Raw genomic sequence first — 21,752 nt, forward strand, 5'->3', positions numbered from 1 at the left:
AATAACTCAGTTTCATTTCTTTTTATGGCTGAGTAATATTCCATTGTATATATGTGCCACACCTTCTTTATCCATTCATCTGTCGATGGACACTTAGGTTGCTTCTATGTCCTGGCTATTGTAAATAGAGCTGCAGTGAACATTGTGGTACATGACTCTTTTTGAATTATGGTTTTCTCAGGGTATATGCCCAGTAGTGGGATTGCTGGGTCGTATGGTAGATCTATTTTTAGTTTTTTAAGGAACCTCCATACTGTTCTCCATAGTGGCTGTATCAATTTACATTCCCACCAATGGTGCAAGAGGGTTCCCTTTTCACCACACCCTCTCCAGCATTTATTGTTTGTAGATTTTTTGATGATGGCCATTCTGACAGGTGTGAGGTGATACCTCATTGTAGTTTTGATTTGCATTTCTCTAATGATTAATGATGTTGAGCATTCTTTCACGTGTTTGTTGGTAATCTGTATATCTTCTTTGGAGAAATGTCTATTTAGGTCTTCTGCCCATTTTTGGATTGGGATGTTTGTTTTTTGATATTGAGCTGCATGAGCTGCTTATAAATTCTGGAGATTAATCCTTTGTCAGTTGCTTCATTTGCAAATATTTTCTCCCATTCTGGGGGCTGTCCTTCCGTCTTGTTTATGGTTTCCTTTGCTGTGCAAAAGCTTTTAAGATTCATTATGCCCCATTTGTTTATTTTTGTTTTTATTTCCATTACTCTAGGAGGTGGGTCAAAAAGGATCTTGCTGTGATTTAAGACATAGAGTGTTCTGCCTATGTTTCCCTCTAAGAGTTTTATAGTGTCTGGCCTTACACTTAGTTCTTTAATCCATTTTGAGTTTATTTTTGTATGCAGTGTTAGGGAGTGTTCTAATTTCATTCTTTTACATGTAGCTGTCCAGTTTTCCCAGCAACACTTCTTGAAAGGGCTGTCCTTTCTCCATTGTATATTCTTGCCTCCTTTAACAAAGATAAGGTGACCATATGTGCGGGGGTTTATCTCTGGGCTTTCTATCCTATTCCACTGATGTATATTTCTGTTATTGTTCCAGTACCATACTGTCTTGATTACTGTAGCTTTGTAGTATAGTCTGAAGTCAGGGAGCCTGATTCCTCCAGCTCCATTTTTCTTTCTCAAGATTGCTTTGGCTATTCGGGGTCTTTTATGTTTCCATACAAATTGTGAAATTTTTTTGTTCTAGTTCTGTGAAAAATGCCACTGGTAGTTTGATAGGGATTGCATGGAAAATGTAGATTGCTTTGGGTAGTGTAGTCATTTTCACAATGTCGATTCTTCCAATCTAAGAACATGGTATATCTCTCCATCTATTTGTATCACCTTTAATTTCTTTCATCAGTGTCATAGTTTTCTGCATACAGGTCTTTTGTCTCCTTAGGTAGGTTTATTCCTAGGTATTTTATTCTTTTTGTTGCAACGGTAAATGGGAGTGTTTCCTTAATTTCTCTTTCAGATTTTTCATCACTAGTGTATAGGAATGCAAGAGATTTCTGTGCATTAATATTGTATCCTGCTACTTTACCAAATTAATTGATTAGGTCTTGTAGTTTTCTAGTGGCATCTTTAGGATTCTCTATGTATAGTATCATGTCATCTGCAAAGAGTGACAGCTTTACTTCTTCTTTTCTGATTTGGATTACTTTTATTTCTTTTGTTCTCTGATTGCTGAGGCTAAAAATTCCAAAACTATGTTGAATAATAGTGGTGAGAGTGGACAACCTTGTATTGTCCCTGATCTTAGAGGAAATGGTTTCAGTTTTTCACCATTGACAACGATGTTGGCTGTGGGTTTGTCATATATGGCCTTTATTATGTTGAGATAAGTTCCCTCTATGTCTACTTTCTGGAGCGTTTTTATCATAAATGGGTGTTGAATTTTGTCAAAAGCTTTTTCTGCATCTGTTGAGATGATCATATGGTTTTTCTCCTTCAATTTGTTAATATGTTTTATCACACTGATTGATTTGCATATATTGAAGAATCCTTGCATTCCTGGGATAAACCCCACTTGATCATGGTGTGTGATCCTTTTAATGTGCTGTTGGATTCTGTTTGCTAGTATTTTGTTGAGGATTTTTGCATCGATGTTCATCAGTGATATTGGCCTGTAGTTTTCTTTCTTTGTGACATCTTTGTCTGGTATTGGTATCAGGGTGATGGTGGCCTCATATAATGAGTTGGGGAGTGTTCCTCTCTCTGCTATATTTTGGAAGACTTTGAGAAGGATAGGTGTTAACTCTTCTCTAAACGTTTCATAGAATTCGCCTGAGAAGCCATCTGGTCCTGGGCTTTTGTTTGTTGGAAGATTTTTAATCACAGCCTCAATTTTAGTGCTTGTGATTGGTCTGTTTATATTTTCTATTTCTTCCTGGTTCAGTCTCGGAAAGTTGTGCTTTTCTAAGAATTTGTCCATTTTTTCCAGGTTGTCCATTTTATTGGCATAGAGTTGCTTGTAGTAATCTCTCATGATCCTTTGTATTTCTGCAGTGTCAGTTGTTACTTCTCTTTTTCACTTCTAATTCTATTGATTTGAGTCTTCTCCCTTTTTTTCTTGATGAGTCTCGCTAATGGTTTATCAATTTTGTTTATCTTCTCAGAGAACCAGCTTTTAGTTTTATTGATCTTTGCTATTGTTTCCTTCATTTCTTTTTCATTTATTTCTGATCTGATCTTTATGATTTCTTTCCTTCAGCTAACTTTGGGGTTTTTTTTCTTCTTTCTCTAACTGCTTTAGGTGTAAGGTTAGATTGTCTATTTGAGATGTTTGTTGTTTCTTGAGGTAGGATTGTAATGCTATGAAGTTCCCACTTAGAACTGCTTTTGCTGCATTCCATAGGTTTTGGTTCGTCGTGTTTTCATTGTCATTTGTTTCTAGGTATTTTTAGATTTCCTCTTTGATTTCTTCAGTGATCTCTTGGTTATTTAGTAGTGTATCGCTTAGTGTCCATGTATTTGTATTTTTTACAGATTTTTTTCCTGTAATTGATATCTAGTCTCATAGCATTATTGTCAGAAAAGATACTTGATATTATTTCAATTTTCTTAAATTTCCCAAGGCTTGATTTGTGACCCAAGATATGATCTATCCTGCAGAATGATCCAGGAACACTTGAGAAGAAAGTGTATTCTGGTTTCTTTGGATGGAATGTCCTATAAATATAAATTAAATCCATCTTTTTTAATGTATCATTCAAAGTTTGTGTTTATTTCTTTTCATTTTGGATGATCTGTCCATTGCTGAAAGGGGGTGTTAAAGTCCCCTCCTATGATTGTGTTACTGTCAATTTCCCCTTTTATAGCTATTAGCATTTGCCTTATGTATTGAGTTGCTCCTATGTTGGGTGCATAAATATTTACAATTGTTATATTTCTTCTTGGATTGATCTCTGAGCATTATGTAGTGTCCTTCTTTGTCTCTTGTAATAGTCTTTATTTTAAAGTCTATTTTGTCTGATAGGAGAATTGCTACTCCAGCTTTCTTTTGATTTCCATTTGCATGGAATATCTTTTTCCATCTCCTCATTTTCAATCTGTATGTGTCATTAGGTCTGAAGTGGTTCTCTTGTAGACAGCATATATACAGGTCTTGTTTTTGTATCCATTCAGCTAGTCTGTCTCTTGGTTGGAGCATTTAATTCATTTACATTTAAGGTAGTTATCGATATGTGTTCCTATTACTATTTTCTTAATTGTTTTGTGTTTGTTATTGTAGGTCTTTTCCTTCTCTTGTGTATCCTGCCTAGAGAAGTTCCTTTAGCATTTGTTGTGAAGCTGGTTTGTTGGTGCTGAATTCTCTTAGCTTTTGCTTGTCTGTAAAGGTTTTAATTTCTCCATCAAATCTGAATGAGATCCTTGCTGGGTAGAGTAATCTTGGTTGTAGGTTTTTCCCTTTCATCACTTAAAATATGTCCTGCCACTCCCTTCTGGCTTGCAGAGTTTCTGCTGAAAGATCAGCTGTTAACCTTATGGGGATTCCCTTGTATTTTATTTGTTGTTTTTCCCTTGCTGCTTTTAATATTCTTTCTTTGTATTTAATTTTTGATAGTATGATTAATATGTATCTTGGCATGTTTCTCCTTGGATTTATCCTGTATTGGACTCTCTGTGTTTCTTGGACTTGATTGACTATTTCCTTTCCCATATTAGGGAAGTTTTCCACTATAATCCCTTCAAATATTTTCTCAGTCCCTTTCTTTTTCTCTTCTTCTTCTGGGACCCTTATAATTCGAATGTTGGTGCGTTTAATGTTGTCCCAGAGGTCTCTGGGACTGTCCTCAATTCTTTTCATTCTTTTTTCTTTATTCTGCTCTGTAGTACTTATTCCACTATTTTATCTTCCCGGTCACTTATCCGTTCTTCTGCCTCAGTTATTCTTCTATTGATTCCTTCTAGAGAATTTTTAATTTTATTTACTGTGTTGTTCATCATTGTTTGTTTGCTCTTTAGTTCTTCTAAGTCCTTGTTAAATGTTTCTTGTATTTTCTCCATTCTATTTCCAAGATTTTGGATCATCTTTATTATCATTACTCTGAAGTCTTTTTCAGGTAGACTGCCTATTTCCTTTTCATTTGTTTGGTCTGGTGGGTTTTTACCTTGCTCCTTCATCTGCTGTGTTTCTCTGTCTTCTCATTTTGCTTAATTTGCTGTGTTTGGGGTCTCCTTTTCTCAGGCTGCAGGTTCGTAGTTCCTGTTGTGTTTGGTGTCTGCCCCCAGTGGCTAAGGTTGGTTCAGTGTGTTGTGTACGCTTCCTGGTGGAAGGGACTGGTGCCTGTGTTCTGGTGGATGAGGCTGCATCTTGTCTTTCTTGTGGGCAGGACAGTGTCCGGTGGTGTGTTTTGGGGTGTCTGTGACCTTACTATGATTTTAGGCAGCCTCTCTGCTAATGGGTGGGGTTGTGTTCCTGTCTTGCTAGTTGTTTGGCATAGGGTGTCCAGGACTATAGCTTGCTGGTCGTTGAGTGGAGCTGGGTCTTAGCCTTGAGATGGAGATCTCTGGGAGAGCTTTTACTGTTTGATATTATGTGGAGCTGGGAGGTCTCTGGTGGACCAGTGTCCTGAACTCAGCTCTCCCACCTCAGAGGCACAGGCCTGACACCTGGCTGGAGCACGAAGGCCCTGTCAGCCACACGGCTGCTGGTGTTGGAGGGGTTCCTACAGAGGCAAGGGGCAGCCCCTGTGGCTCACCATGGGAACAAGGACACTGCAGCAGAAGTTCTGGGAAGTACTCCTTGGTGTGAGCCCTCCCAGAGTCTCTGAAATCCATTTTAAGGACTACTTTACAAAAGTTCTACCCTAGCAGGGGCTAGTAAATTACATTCTTAGGGAATTTCACCAGTACCAGGTAACTGCTTGCCTAAATACCAATGCTTCAGGTGTCTCATAAAATATAGACTTATACATGTATAAGTTTTTATAATGTAAAAATTATAGTCGTGTCCCCAGATATGTTTTTTAAAGTATAGCTAATTTACAATGTTGTGTTAGTTTCGAGTATACAGCAAAGTGATTCAGTTATACATATAGATGTATATCCTATATATAAATATAGAATATACATGTATGTGTTTTATCCTAATTGCCTACATTAGTGGTTCTCAACACTTTTTTTTTCAGCTTTAACATATGTACTGGCCAATGTTCACAAGTTCCATTCCCTTGGTTACACAGATTTTGCTGACACAAAGAAAGAAATAGCTGGGACCTCTGGATGTAATGCAGAGTTATAATTCACATTTTTATTCATACTTTCTTTATCCTTACGGTCTTCCTTACTGTTAAAACTAAATAATAATAATAATAATTGCAACTTATTAGGATTTAAATGATTCATAATCTCTCACATATTATCAGTACATAAGCAGCAGTTGCATTTCAAGGACAGGCTGTGAAATGCAAACATTTCTCACTTAGCTAATGATTATAACTCCACTCCTTTCCTCCCATATCAGAAAGCACGCAGGAGAGAGAATCTTGGGTCTATCTTAATTTTTAACAAAAGGTAACTAACTCATTTATAAACTTTGGTACTCTTGTTAGTAACAAACGACCTATATCTGGGTTCACAATCCATTTTTATCACAGTTGCGTAAGTGTGGCTTGACATCGTTTTGAAGAACTGTTAACCTGTTAAATGCAAACTGAAGTGTCTGTAAAGAAAAAATTCAATTTCATATGTTGTGTCTTCAGAGGGAAAAAAAAAGACAGTAATTCTGGATCATTATAGAACATGCATTTGGAGAACAGGGTCAATGTATATTAATAATTTTTATTATTTTCTATTTCCCAAGGTCACAGCCTTCATTCTACCTATGGACCAGAGTTTAATGAAAACATGAAATGTTATTATAAAAGAAACAGCATAAGAAAATTCATCATCATGCAGATCCTATGCAGATTTTCAAAATCTCATTATGACCTTCATATGCAATTTCTAATGTTCCTTGTGCCTGGTGTGACATGATGGTGAGGGAGGAGCAGCAGGGAAGAAGTGGCTTAAAGTATTTAGGAGTCTGAGTTGATAGTAAAGCTCAATATGAGTCAACAGTAGCAGGAGGCAATCAAAAACTCTCACACATTCTTTATTAGAAATGTAATATTCAGAACGGGTTCCCTGCCTCACAGACTATGCCTAGATTAATATGTGCTATTTGAACCTCACCTTCTTGAATGGGATGTGGAAAAAGAAGAGAAAATTAAAAGAAAAGTGACTGGGATGGGTTTGAAATCCTGTATAAAAGAACTGTCTTGAGGACATGCTAGGTAAGATAAGCCAGTCACAAAAATTTTATGATTCCACTTCTATGAGGGTCTTAGAGGAGTCAAATTCACTGCGACAGGGACTCAGGGGAAGGTGGCATGTGGAGTGGCCATTTTATTTTATTTTATTTTTTGCACACGCTGCACGGCTTGTGGGATCTGAGTTCCCCGACTAGGGATTGAACACGGGCCACACAGTGAAAGCCCAGAATCCTAACCACTAGGCCACAAGGAACTCTGGAGCTGTCATTTTTAATGGGTATAGAGTTTCAGTTTTGTAAGATGAAAAAGAGCTCTGGAGATTGGTTGCACAACAATGTGAATGTACTTAATACTATGGAACAGTTGATTTAAAAATAGTTAAGATGGTAAATTTTATGCTATGTGCATTTTACGACAATTAAAAGCTTAAAAGGAAATCTGCTAAAAGAACAAAGATTGTTTAACCAGGAAAAGAGAAAGACTCAGGGTCAAAAGATAGAAGAAAGAGGTCAAATCTATTAATGAAGAATCACTACATGGGAAAAAAAAACAAAACAAAACACAACTTATTCTTGTGACCTTAAGAAAAAGCCAGCACCAGCTGGTACTAGCAACTGGGCTACAAATTTTAGCTCAACATACATAAGAACAATTCAACAGTCAGAATGTAGGACAGAAAGGTAGAATAAATGATTGATACCTATGATTCATGATATTAGTGACCCTGAATAATGCATGCCCCAGGAACCAGTTAGTAGCAGTGATGTAGTATAAAGAGCATTGGGGAAGGAGTCAGACGATCTAGGGTGTATGTAAGTCCACCCTTGTTACTAAATAGCTGTTACTATCTTAACATACTTTAATGGACCTTAATGTCCTTATCTGTAAATTAAGGGGTTGGAAAGGACTTCCAAGTCAAATGGCAACTGAGGTGGGCATTTAACTCCACACCACACCAATTTCTACTCAAATAATCAAAAGAGGAAAAAAATTGTGTAGCTATGTCAGAAACGAGGAGATGTGGGGCAGATATAGTGCACATAGGTCAGACCAAAAGCAGACACCAAGATGCTATCTGCAACTCTTACCAGTGAGAGAGCATCTAAAGAGTAGAAAGGATCTTGGAGCATCACGTTACAAACCTGATTATCAACATAATTTAGAGGAGTCAGAAATCAATTCATGGCTGAGCCTGGGAAGAGATGAAAAACATCCCTTTGAATCACTTTGACACTGCAGAGCATCAATTGATCAGCTGTTCTAGACTGTGGTTTGACTTTGTCTCCTCTCTTTATTGAACCCCATTCAAAAGATAGTAAAGGATAAAAGTCCTCTAAGACTAGATGGAGGCCTTCAGCAGATGGGCTGTTTCAACATATTTCTAGAAGAGAAAAAGCAGATGGAAGCGTGCTGACAAATGAGATAAAATTGTGGAAGCTGTAGTCTAGAGTTCAAACAAAGTAGGATTCAGGGCAGTAGAGAGATAATCAAGTCTCCAACTTAAGACCAAGAACAGGTAAGACAAAGGACAGGAGGGGAGAGGGAGCAGACAATAGGGTAGTTGATTGCCGGTCTGTGTGTACCGCAGAGAAGTTGATTCACTTGACCCATACTGAATGGCCCAACCCAGTCAAAGCTACAGATGTCTGCAGTCCCAGCTGACACCAGGTAGAACAGAACCATCCAGGTGAGTCCAATCAAGCCAGAGGTTCATGAAATATAACTTTTAAGCCACTAAGTCTTGTTATACAGTAATATATAACTGACACACACACCCTCCCATGTTAGACTGATGATAAAATATACAATTTGTTTTCATCTGACTTAGACTTAAAATATTTGTTGTCTCTTTAAAATAATGATTCTTAAACTTGTTAAATCATCAGGAAAAGACAATTTCTCCTCATGAATCAAAAACTATGTCTTATCTTTAAGTCCATACTGTCTTGAGCAGTAGTATAGCTGGTCATTTTGTAAATATTTATTTAAGATACGATGCTTTTCAAGAGATATACATTTATAATGTCAAAATGAAATGGGAGGGGTGGGATCGGGAGGGTGGGAGGGACGGAAATGCAAGAGGGAAGAGATATGGGGATATATGTATATGTATAACTGATTCACTTTGTTATAAAGCAGAAACTAACACACCATTGTAAAGCAGTTATACTCCAATAAAGATGTTAAAAAAAAAAAGACTAAATGGGGTGTAAAGAATGAAAAGTTTTTGATAAGCAGCATAAAAATCTCAATAAAAGACATTCTTTTGGAAATTATTTTGAGCATTTAAAGGAGAATGACATTAACAGATGGAATGCTTTCCTTCAAAAAAAAAACCAAAAAAAAAAAAAAAAATGGAAGGAAAAAAAGAAAATAACGTTTAGTAATCTCTCTGTTGGTCATATTGAATTGACCTTTGGTTTCTGATTACTTTTGAGAACATATTTCCTGTACTGTCACGTAGAGTTTTGCAAGTTTTTAAGTTCAAAGCCAAATTTCAAATTCACATATTTTTACTACACTGTAAAGAACAAAAATACATGCATTTTTTAAGATACCTCTCATGTGATTACTTTGCGATTTCAATAGTCTATGCCACTAAAGTTCCCCTTTTTAATTCTTGAAGGTGATGTTGAATATATGCGTGACTGAGAATCCAATGTAAACATTAATCTTGGCTGCAATTTATGATTATTTGATCCCAGTGAGAGTATGTAACTATGAAGAATAGCTCAAGAAGATATACTTTCTATTCTGTAAGTTTAAAAAAAAAAGAGGATTAGGAATAAAACATTTTTATTTGAGAATATCTCCTCATTTAAGAATGTAATTAACCTTTTCCAAGAAATAACTTACTACCTTAAATATGAAGGAAGGATAATAAATAATCTGAATTGAATTATTATCAGAACTGCATGATAATTGTATCTCGGTAACAAATAATGTATCTGTGATTTTGATAGAGTGTAAACCATTTATTTGAAAATATCATTGATTTTATTTACCTTTAATTACATGACATCTATAAAATATTTCAAATTTAGATAGGTGGCTAATATTCTGACAATAATATTACAATTATTGCAATCCTATATCTTGAAACTAGAGAGCATCTGGAGGTGTTATCCATCTCTAAAATATCATACCTGTTTGATGTCAAAAACTCTTCCTATTTCTCCTGACAGCCAATAACTTTGCCTGCCTGGATCAAGTACATCTATCAGCAAATTTCTTCCCTTGATAGAATAAACCCTGAATTTAGAAAGGCTAGTATGGTGTTAAAAGACTCTTAAATTATAATTTCTTATATCTATAAAGGACCTAACAATTTACACGCACATTATTACTTGATGTGCAAAGCAACCCCATGGGATAGCCAAAGATGATTATTCTTGTGGTACAGGTCAAAAAAAAGAGACTGTGAAAAGCCTTGTCCGAGTTGACAGTTAGTAAATGGCACAGTGGGGACTGAATCCAGGACATGCCCGGTTTAATGCACTTGCTACTGTATCATGCTGTTTCCAACCACACAATATACTATAATTTGAGGGATTGATAGCAGAACCTACAACTGTTGACTTAAAAAGGAAAGTGTACATTTATTTTATGTTGTATTAGAAATTACAGAATATTGTAAAGGACGGGGACATAACGTGTGGTTATTGTCAAGAAGAGCCTTTGCAAAAACAGTGCCTCAGCAGAACATATATTTCCTCCCCGTGTGTCTTCTGATTCACGTCTGCTTAGCTTACTCAGAAAACATAAATTTTTTACTACCACCCCTTCTGAGGAAGCAATCTTGCTACAGAAGAACAAAATGCATGCTATTCTGTACTCATAAATCAAAAATATAGCTGGCTAAATTCTGATTTCAGAGTCACCATTGTTGGCAATGATATACAAGCCAAAAGAAACTTTCTTTGTTAAAAAAAAAAAATGGTTTCAGTGCTATGTTCTTAATATATAAAATAAATACAAATATTTGGCAAAATGTTATATTTGAACCCTGTTTCAGAAATACTTGAATTTGTCCTGATAGAGGCAGAAATTCTTGACATCTTAATTTCTGGATGTGAGAGTGCGCTCTGATGTAAGAGTGGCAGTTGCAGATCTTATTATTAGGAGATGGTGATTTAATTTCATAAATCCTTGACTTTTGTGTGGCAGAAATATGTAGCAAAGCTCCAAGAAATTGAGAAACACTGTCCTGGCCCAATCATGCCTAGCAGTGATTTGAAATTAGGTAAAGCAGAATCCTTCAAGCCAGAGAGAGTACATCGACATAAATAACAGGAGATTCTGTGTGATTGCATCAGCTCTTATCTTTATAACGGCAAACACCGAGCAGCTGAAGCCAGCAAACTCCATCAATGCCACAATGAAATGGGCTTGACTCATAACTGCAGGACACAAATACGCCTATCTTCCTCCAAGGGCGATGACGACTCTTAAACACTAAAGGCTCAGTTCTGGATTTTCTGGTAAGATCCCAAGACAGCCCAGCACTTAAATATATCTCCAATTTTTTAAATGTTTCTTTTTCACTAGATGGGACAAATTTTCCCTCTTTTCTGCATTCTTTTGTTACTGGTACATTTTGCCTAACAAGCAAGAATCTTCTCTGAAATAGCCTGTCTTCTGAAAGGGTAAAAATGAATTTTATCGGACTAGAGGCGAAAGAAATGTATAGAGGTCACTGTCCTCTCTCAAATGCAGGCATATTAAAATCACATTACCTTATATTTTAAAGCACATAGGGGGAAAAAATCATAGTTATCTTTTTCAGCCAGGCTGTTTCCCAGCATTTCTATATAAGAAATTCACTATTAACAGTGAACCTGGGCATTATTCTTCATGGGTTATATTTCTATCTGTTCCATCCATCTTGCATTGGCACTCTTGAAGATTCCTTTATTTAACCCATTACATATATGGCTAAAGAAATGTATGTACCTGTTGTTTATCATCTTAGCTATTAAATATTGCCAATTGAATTATTTGAGTGAAACTCAGTATCATTAAAATTATTACCCTGTTTTATAGTTACAATTTCCTTGTTTTAAATCAACCTCAGAAATGTGTTTGGCATAACTGTATCTGCATTTACCCTCAGATGAACTTAAGCCTCGTCAAACGAAAAGACACCAAAATGTCATCTAAATATAATCTGATCATGTATCCACGGTTAAATTAACCTTTGATTATATAATTGTTTTGAGCAATGGAGCCTCAGCATTGAAAGTATTTTTCATTACAGATCAATAAGGCTAATGAAATCAACCATTTGCAGGGCAAATGTCAATCCACTGGACCATGTTGGTAAGGAGACCTCCAATGTGAAAATGTCACTCTAGAAAAGAATACAGTGTGCAGTGGGCTGATGACAAATGGGCCCCTTCTGATGGCCGCAAAGTCCCAAGCCAACCACGTGCCTTCTATCACCACAGACCACCTCTTGTCCTTTAGAGCAAAGATGATGCTTTCAGTTCATTATCTACTGAGTGGATGTTTTGTGGTTTGGGTTTGCTTTCCCCATGCGAGAGAAGATAGGTTGAAAAAAATCTACATTCATTACTGTCTGAACTACACTCATTTATGAGAAGGTTGGCCAAGGACAGACGATAAGGGGGCAGGTAATTAATCTCTGTGGAGTTCAAGCCCAATACAGAGGCTTTGTGATAACTCTGCCTAACCAACTAAGGTAACTTCTTAAGACGTGAATGTGACCTTTATATATATATAAAATGGCATCTGCACACCATTCTTTTGCAAGGGTCAAGCTCATTTTTTTCTGTCTTAATATTTTAATGTTTGTAGCAGGAACATCCTTTCATTCCCTCTCTAACTTATTTCCCCCGGCTTCTATGAGGTGTTGCTCCTTACGTTTGCTGCTGGCTATAGCTGCTACTGCTCCAATTCTTCCCTAGTTTTGTGGTAGTTTGTTCTTTCTGCTATGGCTTCTGGTACATAACACACACATGTAAGCTCCATGTATAAATACACATGCACACTCACATACCTATGTTGGCTAGCTCCTGCTTCGTTGCTAACAGTTCCATTTTCTTTTGTTGTTGTTAAGGGTCAACACTTTGCAGATAGGGTTATCATGTGACTTTCTGATCAATGAGACAGAAGAAGCAGATTTTAGGTGTGGTTGACAGAGCTGGTAGCTCTCCGGCTCTCTCCTTCCAGTCTAAAATGCAGATGAGATGGCCAAAGCTATAGTGAACACCTTTAATAATGCTGTAAGGTGGAGAATGGGACCCACTGTACCAGCCTTGGACCACTTGCCTCTAGATTTTTTTGTTACATAAGATAAAAATAATTCCCTACCTCATTTAGACCGCTGCCTTTCAGATCCATGTGACTGATCTATTCCTAAGACAGATTCCATGTATAATTATTACCCTATTCATGCCAAGCACTTTATATGTATTAATTTAAGCTTCATGACCCTTCAAGACATTTTTGTCCCCGTTTTACAGATGATGAAACTGAGTGTCAGACACGAATCATTTAAGTTAACTTTATAATTTAAAGTTAGTCCAGGGCTTCCCTGGTGGCGCAGTGGTTGAGAATCTGCCTGCCAATGCAGGGGACACGGGTTCGAGCCCTGCTCTGGGAAGATCCCACATGCCACGGAGCAACTGGGCCCGTGAGCCACAATTACTGAGCCTGCGCGTCTGGAGCCTGTGCTCCGCAACAAGAGAGGCCACGATAGTGAGAGGCCCGCGCACTGCGATGAAGAGTGGTCCCCGCTTGCCACAACTAGAAAAAGCCCTCGCACAGAAACGAAGACCCAACACAGCCAAAAATAAATAAATAAATAAATTTTAAAAAAAAAACAAAAAACTCCTTAAAGTTAGTCCATTATTAACCACTATACTACGTTCTCTTTCACACTGCTTTTCCGAGTTCATCCTCTTTAGAGTTGTTGCTTCAGTGAGCTTAGGGACTGATTCTTTGCACTAAAAACTCTTCTGGAGCCACATGTGCGTTCCAAGATGTTGTGGAGGGCTGAGGTAGTAAATAGTTCATGCCCTTGAGTGAGATTATCTGGATTCAAGTCTCAGCAGGACTAAAGCTATCTGTAAGGCTTTGGCCAAAGTACTTTTAAACTTTCAAAGCCTGTTTGCTTATCTTTAAAATGGGACAAAAATTGTACCAAGGAAATGAAAGCTGTTACAAGAATTATTTAACACTTGTAAACCAATGAAAATGATGTCTAATCATGGTAGGCATGCAATAAGAGGGCATTCACTGCTTTGATTACTATATAGTCCTGACTTTTAAGGAGCTTATACAAATTAGGTCATGGTTTCCTTCGTAAGAGCCAAAAGACCATTGACTTTCACCAGTAACTGGAAATAAAAGTTTTGGTAATTTTCTGATAGCTACACTGAGTCAATGTTGAAGTAAAACCCAAATTCTGGAGAGAAAAAAAGAGAGAAAGAAAAAAAGCTAATAATTCATAAGGCAAAAAAAAAAAAAAAAAGTAGTGTTTTATTTACTGAAGTGGGTGAACCTCTGATGGCTTTATAAAAGTAGACAATTCCAAGAATCCTGTGGAACCTTGTTTCCTCTTGGATGACAAAGCTAGAAAATCACTGGGGAGCATGGAAACAAACTTTTTGAGACTGAATGCCATTGAACAGTCAATGAGAAGTAAAAATACAGAGAAAGCAGGAGAATGGTGATATGGGGGGAATGGAAGTCTAGCTGAAGCCAAAAAAAAAAAAGGAAACCAAAGACAATGCAATCAGTCTCCTGTTCAAGATGTAGATGTAGGGCAGAGGTAGAGGCAGAGACCTTTCTATTAAGGAAGAATGTATTAAAAATATCTGGTGGTAAAACTGGCAATAAGAAAACACTCAAATATAAAGTGGAGAAAAATGGGGGGAAAAAAAACCCCTTAGGTCCAATTCTGTAGCCTTTTAGTTTATATGTGATGTAACATTTTATTTTTTTTTATTTTTTTATTTTTTTAATGAATAGCGCAGGTTGCTTTTTTTCTTTTTTAAAGAAATTCACGTTCTTTTATTTATTTATTTATTTATTTATGACTGTGTTGAGTCTTCATTTCTGTGCGAGGGCTTTCTCTAGTTGCGGCAAGTGGGGACCACTCTTCATCGCGGTGCGCGGGCCTCTCACCATCGCGGCCTCTCGTTGCGGATCACAGGCTCCAGACGCGCAGGCTCAGTAATTGTGGCTCACGGGCCCAGTCGCTCCGTGGCACGTGGGATCTTCCCAGACCAGGGCTCGAACCCGTGTCCCCTGCATTGGCAGGCAGATTCTCAACCACTGCGCCACCAGGGAAGCCCTGATGTAACATTTTAAACGAGACAACTGAAGCAACATGCTATATTTAGTGATCCTTAGATCACCTACAAATGGAAATGATTTATAATGGAACAAAATTTTGGAACAGGTTCAAAACAAGAGAAGAAAATGGCTCAGGATCGAGATTCTAATTCACAATTTCCTGAAACTCAACACAAGTTGACAGTATTACTCGGGATGATCCCATCAAGGACATGTTGAACTCTGAATTTTTTTTTTTTGTTCTATGGATTCCTTTCCTTCAAAAATTATTATATAATATTAAGATATTCTCCAGAGATAACCACCTGAATATGATATTTCTATGGATTATTTACCACGCAGAGCAGGGTAAGAGGTTTATTGCCCTAAACTCCCACAATATACAGATATATTGAGAATTGAATGACTATATTTTCGGGCTTCCCTGGTGGCGCAGTGGTTGAGAATCTGCCTGCCAATGCAGGGGACACGGGTTCGAGCCCTGATCCGGGAAGATCCCACATGCCGCGGAGCAACTAGGCCTGTGAGCCACAATTGCTGAGCCTGCGCGTCTGGAGCCTGTGCTCCGCAACAAGAGAGGCCGCGATAGTGAGAGGCCCGCGCACCGCGATGAAGAGTGGCCCCCACTTGCCGCAGCTAGAGAAAGCCCTCGCACAGAAACGAAGACCCAACACAGCCATAAATAAATAAATAAATAATTTAAAAAAAAAAAAAAAAGAATGACTATATTTTCTAACATATGAAAAGCCACAAAACCACAAGCTTACCTTTGAATGAAGAGGTGTAGCTTATCTGCCAATTCTTAAGAAATTATAGTGTAATTTGTGTATTTATTAAAGCAATTATTATGTATGCTTCATTTTGTTCATTCTTTCTTCCTCTTTCCTCAACCATAGTTCTAGGAGATTGATAGACTTTCTACTTGGTAGTCCACCCTCCAAAATGTCCAATTGGTCATCATCAATTGGCCTTATCTTTTTGTGTCATCATTACCTGATAGCATTCTCTTCTTATGCCCTTTTAAAATCCCCATCACCTCCCCTACATCCAGATGACTTTCATTTCATTTCAGCAGATCTCCTGTGAATACTGCCTTTACTTTTAGGCTCTAAGATTTATAAATCTCAATAGTACTACCTAAAGAAAAACATGCCTGGTCAGGAAACATTAGGTGCGAAGGCTTGCTGCTAAAAAGATTAACCATGAATATCATGATAGTTTGTATACAGAATACTACAGATGGAATCAGTGGGCTTTTCTGGGCAAAGAATGATTCAGCCATTTAAAATCACCATTCAAGGGCCCAAATCTCATTTGGAACTGTTTAACTAAGTTCGGTTAGCAAGTTGCTCCAACTAGCCTGCCTTATTTTGTCAAACATTACTCTAAAGAGGGCCAGAGAACACCATTTTAAACAAACTATGCCCAGTTATTTCCAAATGACAAAGTAGTCCAAAGCACTGTTTTATTAACTATATATAAAAGGTAAAAATTTCTGGTTTTCAGAAGAATGAGTACAGATGTTAAAGGCATTGTTCCATTGCTTGCCCCTTTCTCTGCCTGGAAACCACACTGCAGAACCCAATATATGGTGGATGAAAACAGTATACAGTAGATGAAAATGACTTCGTAGATGGGAGGAAGGTCAAACCCCAGTGCCTGCAGAGGGAACACAGACAAGGAGGAAGAAGTTGACTCACCCCTTAAAACCCCACTCTGAGGGAAAACCATTACCACCTAAGAATTATTTACCAAGCCAAATGTCAGTGGTGATGGGAGAATAAAAACATTTTTCAGACAAAATATTTAGAGATTGTATTGCTTCTCATGAAGCTACTGGAGGATATCCTCCATCAAAATATCGGTGTAAAGCAGAAAACAGGGATTCCAATAGAGAAGAGAAGCAGAGGGGTTTCCCAGGACCTGGGAGAGAAGAGAAGTCGCAGGATGAAAGCTATGCAGCAGATATTACCGGTGAGCAGTCCACACTGGAGAGGGGAAAACAGAGGGCTTAGGAGGGAAGTGTCCAGAAAAACACTGAAACCAGTCTATTACCCAAACAGGTTCATCTTGGAGAAAAATTATATTGTGAGACCTTTCTCAAAGATGCCAGGAAGTAGTGGAAGATGTAGACATAGGTTCAAACATTTGAACGTAAATTTTTAAAACTAACAAAAATTCAAGAAAAACAAAAAGGTTTGCAGAAAGGAAATGCAATCACTGCAAATAACTTGAAAGAGCAGGGAATATTTCCATAGTCATCACGGTGAAAACCCTGAAGAGAGATTTAAGTCACTTATTAGGAAGATTTGGAGAGGAAAGGAGACAGAATCTCAGACTGCCAAGATGACCATGTACCATAAGAGGAAATCAATAGGTGTCTAGAATGGATGAATCAAGAGAATGCAGGGCACACATACATACTAATGGAGAAGGCAAATACCAAAGTAAACTGCTGAAAGGGTGCAAAATGATTGTTTCTGGGGAGAGACTGAGAGAGAGATTCAGAAGACTGATGCTTTTTCATCTAAATCTTTTAGTAGTATTTGACTTTTTAAACTATGTACACAAATTACTTTGCTACAAAATGGAAATTATTTTAAACGCCAACAATCCATATAAAAAGCCTTTTTCTTACATTAAAAAAAAATCCCTTCTTAATGACTACATCTGAATTCATAGAAAACCAGCATGAATATTAAAAACATGCATTTTTTTGGAAAAAAGGTAGATGACATAATCTGGATAGCTTTAACTACTGTTTAAATTATCTTGAGATTAAATGTGATAACTTAGCAAGTTAAACACTGATAGCCAAAAAAAAAACCAAAAACCTCATTTCCTATTCATGGCTTCAGCAAGCTACACTTCCTATTTCTGACTTGACTTTCTAATTAAAAAAAAAAAAAACCTGGGCTTCCCTGGTGGCGCAGTGGTTGGGAATCTGCCTGCCAATGCAGGGGTCATGGGTTCGAGCCCTGGTCTGGGAAGATCCCACATGCCGCGGAGCGACTAGACCCATGAGCCACAATTGCTGAGCCTGCGCGTCTGGAGCCTGTGCTCCGTAACAAGAGAGGCCGCGATAGTGAGAGGCCCGCGCACCGCAATGAAGAGTGGCCCCCGCTCGCCACAACTAGAGAAAGCCCTCGCACAGAAACGAAGACCCAACACAGCCATAAGTAAATAAATAAATAAATTTAAAAAAAAAAAAAAAAAAAAAAAAAAAAACCTAATAACATATTTTTTTTTTATTTTATTTATTTTGTGTGTGTGTGTGTGTTAGTTTCTGCTTTATAACAAAGTGAATCAGCTACACATATACACACGTCCTAATAACATATTGATAAAATGTCATTCTTAGAAATATCATTCAAGGGAAATCAAAAAATGTTTTATGGTGAATATTAATTCATCTGGTCCTAAGAATGAGTCCTAGAAACCTTTTCAAAACATACCTGTCTATCCAGAGCAAACGCTGGTTGGTCCTTCTGCCAAGTCAGTCACGTATGGCTGTGTGTGAGGAAGCCTTCTTGATGCTCTGACATAGAAATGCCCACTAGGGTACAGGTCTCCACCAAGGCGTTCTTCCTGCACAGGTGACAGGCGCCAGCCTTGCCAGAAACAATACCACCTGTGCAGTCATCCCTCTATTTGTTGGCTCTCCTGCTGGAGTGTAAGCCCCTCGAGGGCTACGGCCATGTCTTATTCACCTTCATTGCTCCAAGTGAGCAACAAAGCCTGATATCCAGCAGTTTCCAGATAAATATTTGATGAATCAATGTACAAAGTAGTGAGGGAATCAGTATCAGACTCTTGTTCAACCTCCTTTGAAAACGTACATCAGATCTATATTTTTCAAATGGAAAAGGATAAAATGCTATGTGTAATTATTAGTGAATCTTTGCATAGCACTTGAAGAGGATACTTACTGAAAAAGTCAATTGCCAGTCCTTTGTGCTTCTGTCATATCTGCAAAAAAAAAAAGTCAATGAAAAATAGCTTCACACTTCATTTACTTTTCACAATGTATTAATTCCTTTTTAAAGTAAACATGATACTTATTAATCATTACTTCCACAGCCCAGAAAAATAATATGAATTTACCACCAGGTATCAGAACTCCAGCACTCACAGAAAAAAGAAATGATTATTATAGTGAGAATGATGGTTTTAAGGCACATGCATCAACCACATTCTATAGCAAAAACCGCATACCTTAGCTTTAGAAATGCATATCTTGAGGAATCAGATATATTACATACACAATATAGTTACATCTAGTCAAATACACACATGCACATTTTGCATTGCAATAGGTGCCTGAATCAGAATACAATCTCTAAATGGTGTGACCACATCACAAATACATTTCCAACAATAAATAGTACCAAAGATGTAACTTGTACTGTGGGAAGTGCAGGCATTAAAATCACCTAGAGAGCTTTTTCAAACCATATTCCTCCTTCCCACTTTCTCCCTGTCTTTGAGCTTTTATCCTCCTTCAACCGTCAACTAGGAGGGCATGGCCTCCCAGTTAAGAATCACTTCTATACTGAGCCACAATTATTGACTGGAATAGGTCCTATACTTCCCGTATGCTGTGGGGAAAGCAATGCACATATAAAGATTCCTTAAGTTTTTCAAGCATGGCTCAGTTTAGTGATGGTAAATACATCCAAACTGATAAACCAACTTGACCAGTTGGTTGTGGCTGCCTGAAGTAAGAGTTGAGAAAGATTTTAAGACCCTTTTTGGTCTCAAAAACAGAAGTAATGATTAGTAACGTCTGCTGAGGTAGAGGCGGGTGGGGGTCACAGCATGCAGGGGATGGATGCCATCTACTCTTCTAGATGCTCTACATCAGCTTAATAAATTCTTTTAAGTAGAAGTCAGATTATAGGCTCTATAACAGTGAGTGCTTTGCATTTCTTAAAGAAGCAATGTACCCTGGAAGGTGACGTGGCAGAAATAGAAGAATGCATGCTTTTAATCTGGGCCCAGCCAACAACGAGGTATGTGATCTAAAGGTCTCCAGGCCCGTTTCCTCATCTTAACACAAGAGCTCCTAATTGGCAAGATGACCCGTAAGATCTCTACCAAACAGCCAAAAATTCCTTTTCTGCTTCTTTTTCTAATTAGCTTCTAACCCATAAGAGCTGGAGTGTTCTGAACCTTACATGTAAAGCCTCATCAACTCATGAAAATCATAGCAATCAACGAAGGCTCATTTTCTAATTTTTATATTTTAAGCATAACTATAGGTCTTAATTTAAATATGTAGGATGTGCACTGCATTTTATAGGGATGGTAATGGTAGATACTGACTTGGCTTGACATTTTAAAGAAAATCTCTCCCTTCCCCCAGGACCAAAATGTATTATAAAGATGTTTATACAGCTTTATCTGTAATGGAAATAACCCAAATATTCAATAGCACAGATTTGATAAATTATACTACATGTTGTTGATAGGAACTATCAACTACAGGAAATTACATTTAAGAATATTTAATTACATGGAAAAATATGGGAAGTATTTTCAGGGTTTAAATCCTTAGTTATAAAAGCTATATGTGTGTGTGCTTGCATAGAAGAAAAGAATGTTAATAGTTGTTATTCTGAGCTGTGGATTAACTCAATATTTCCAGGGCCCAAGTAAATGAATAAAGTGGAAGCAGGGTAAGACAGTAAGGAGTGCTGGGGACTGTGGAAACCCGAAGCATACATGACCTTTCAATAGCATTCAATCTATTTTTTTACATTATGAAAGCCAAAAACCAATTTGTCAGTTTATGGTCCCTGAATTTGGCTATTATTTCTTCCTTGTGTTTTTGTATGTTGCAAATTTTCTACAGTAACTATGTAATACTTCTGTAAGAAGAGTTATTAAAAAACTTGAAGGTAGCCACATTAGTAAAATTTAGAAAAAGACCTATATATTTCACTGATGGAAGAATATTTTGGCAATATTATTTTAGCCAGCAGGCAATGGGGAGTGATTTTGAAAATTCTGTAGTATTAATAAAGAAAATATGAGTTTCACAAGTTATAAACCAAAGGCAGCAAAAAATCAACCTTTTTTTTTTTTTTTTAAGAGATGTGTAAAGTAAGTTTATCCCAAAGTCATACAGCAGAAGGGTTGAGGTGTCCAAAAGGGATTGTGACACAATGCTGACAGGAGAAGTTTGGCCAGTGCTTTCTAAGGGGCATATATTAAGTATGGAAGGTGAGTAGTCTTGGTACCCAAAGTACCCGCATTCAGGGGATGAAAGCCGAACAAAATCTTACCTGAATGGGTAGGAGAGGCTACATAGCTGGGGAAACTTCACTCACAGCTGGGGAGAGAAGTCAGACGTGAGAAATTAGCCAGACAAGCCAGGTCCTGGATGTTGTTAAGGCTAATGTCAGTAAAGTGAAGGTAGGACAGCCAGCAGCTGAGCTGGGGATGGGGACAATAGCCAGGATGATTCAGGACCAAGACGAGCTGTGCTACCCAAAGCCACTTTTCAAGAGCTGCTTTTAGAGGTGTCTCTGATCCATCTGGCTCACATAGGAATGAAAGGTGACCCTGTGAGTGCCTACAAGGTGCTCAGTGCTTTCATCCACCTTGACACCCATGTGAGACAGACAGTATTAGCCCAACTTTATAACTGTACACACAGGTTAACTAAA

General features: G+C 37.6%; 1 long non-coding RNA gene across 1 annotated transcript; it reads right to left on the reverse strand.

The window, feature by feature from the left end:
* Positions 1–6,675: 6,675 nt before the first annotated feature.
* Positions 6,676–15,090, reverse strand: LOC309663508. The gene is made up of 2 exons (XR_014265324.1): positions 13,638–15,090; positions 6,676–13,315 (listed from the first exon to the last, which is right to left on the reverse strand). It is a non-coding gene; the product is annotated as an uncharacterized lncRNA (long non-coding RNA).
* Between the last annotated feature and the right edge of the window lie 6,662 nt (positions 15,091–21,752).

Source organism: Balaenoptera physalus (genome assembly GCF_965194825.1).
Source record: "Balaenoptera physalus genome assembly, chromosome: 6".
Taxonomy (NCBI): domain Eukaryota; kingdom Metazoa; phylum Chordata; class Mammalia; order Artiodactyla; family Balaenopteridae; genus Balaenoptera; species Balaenoptera physalus.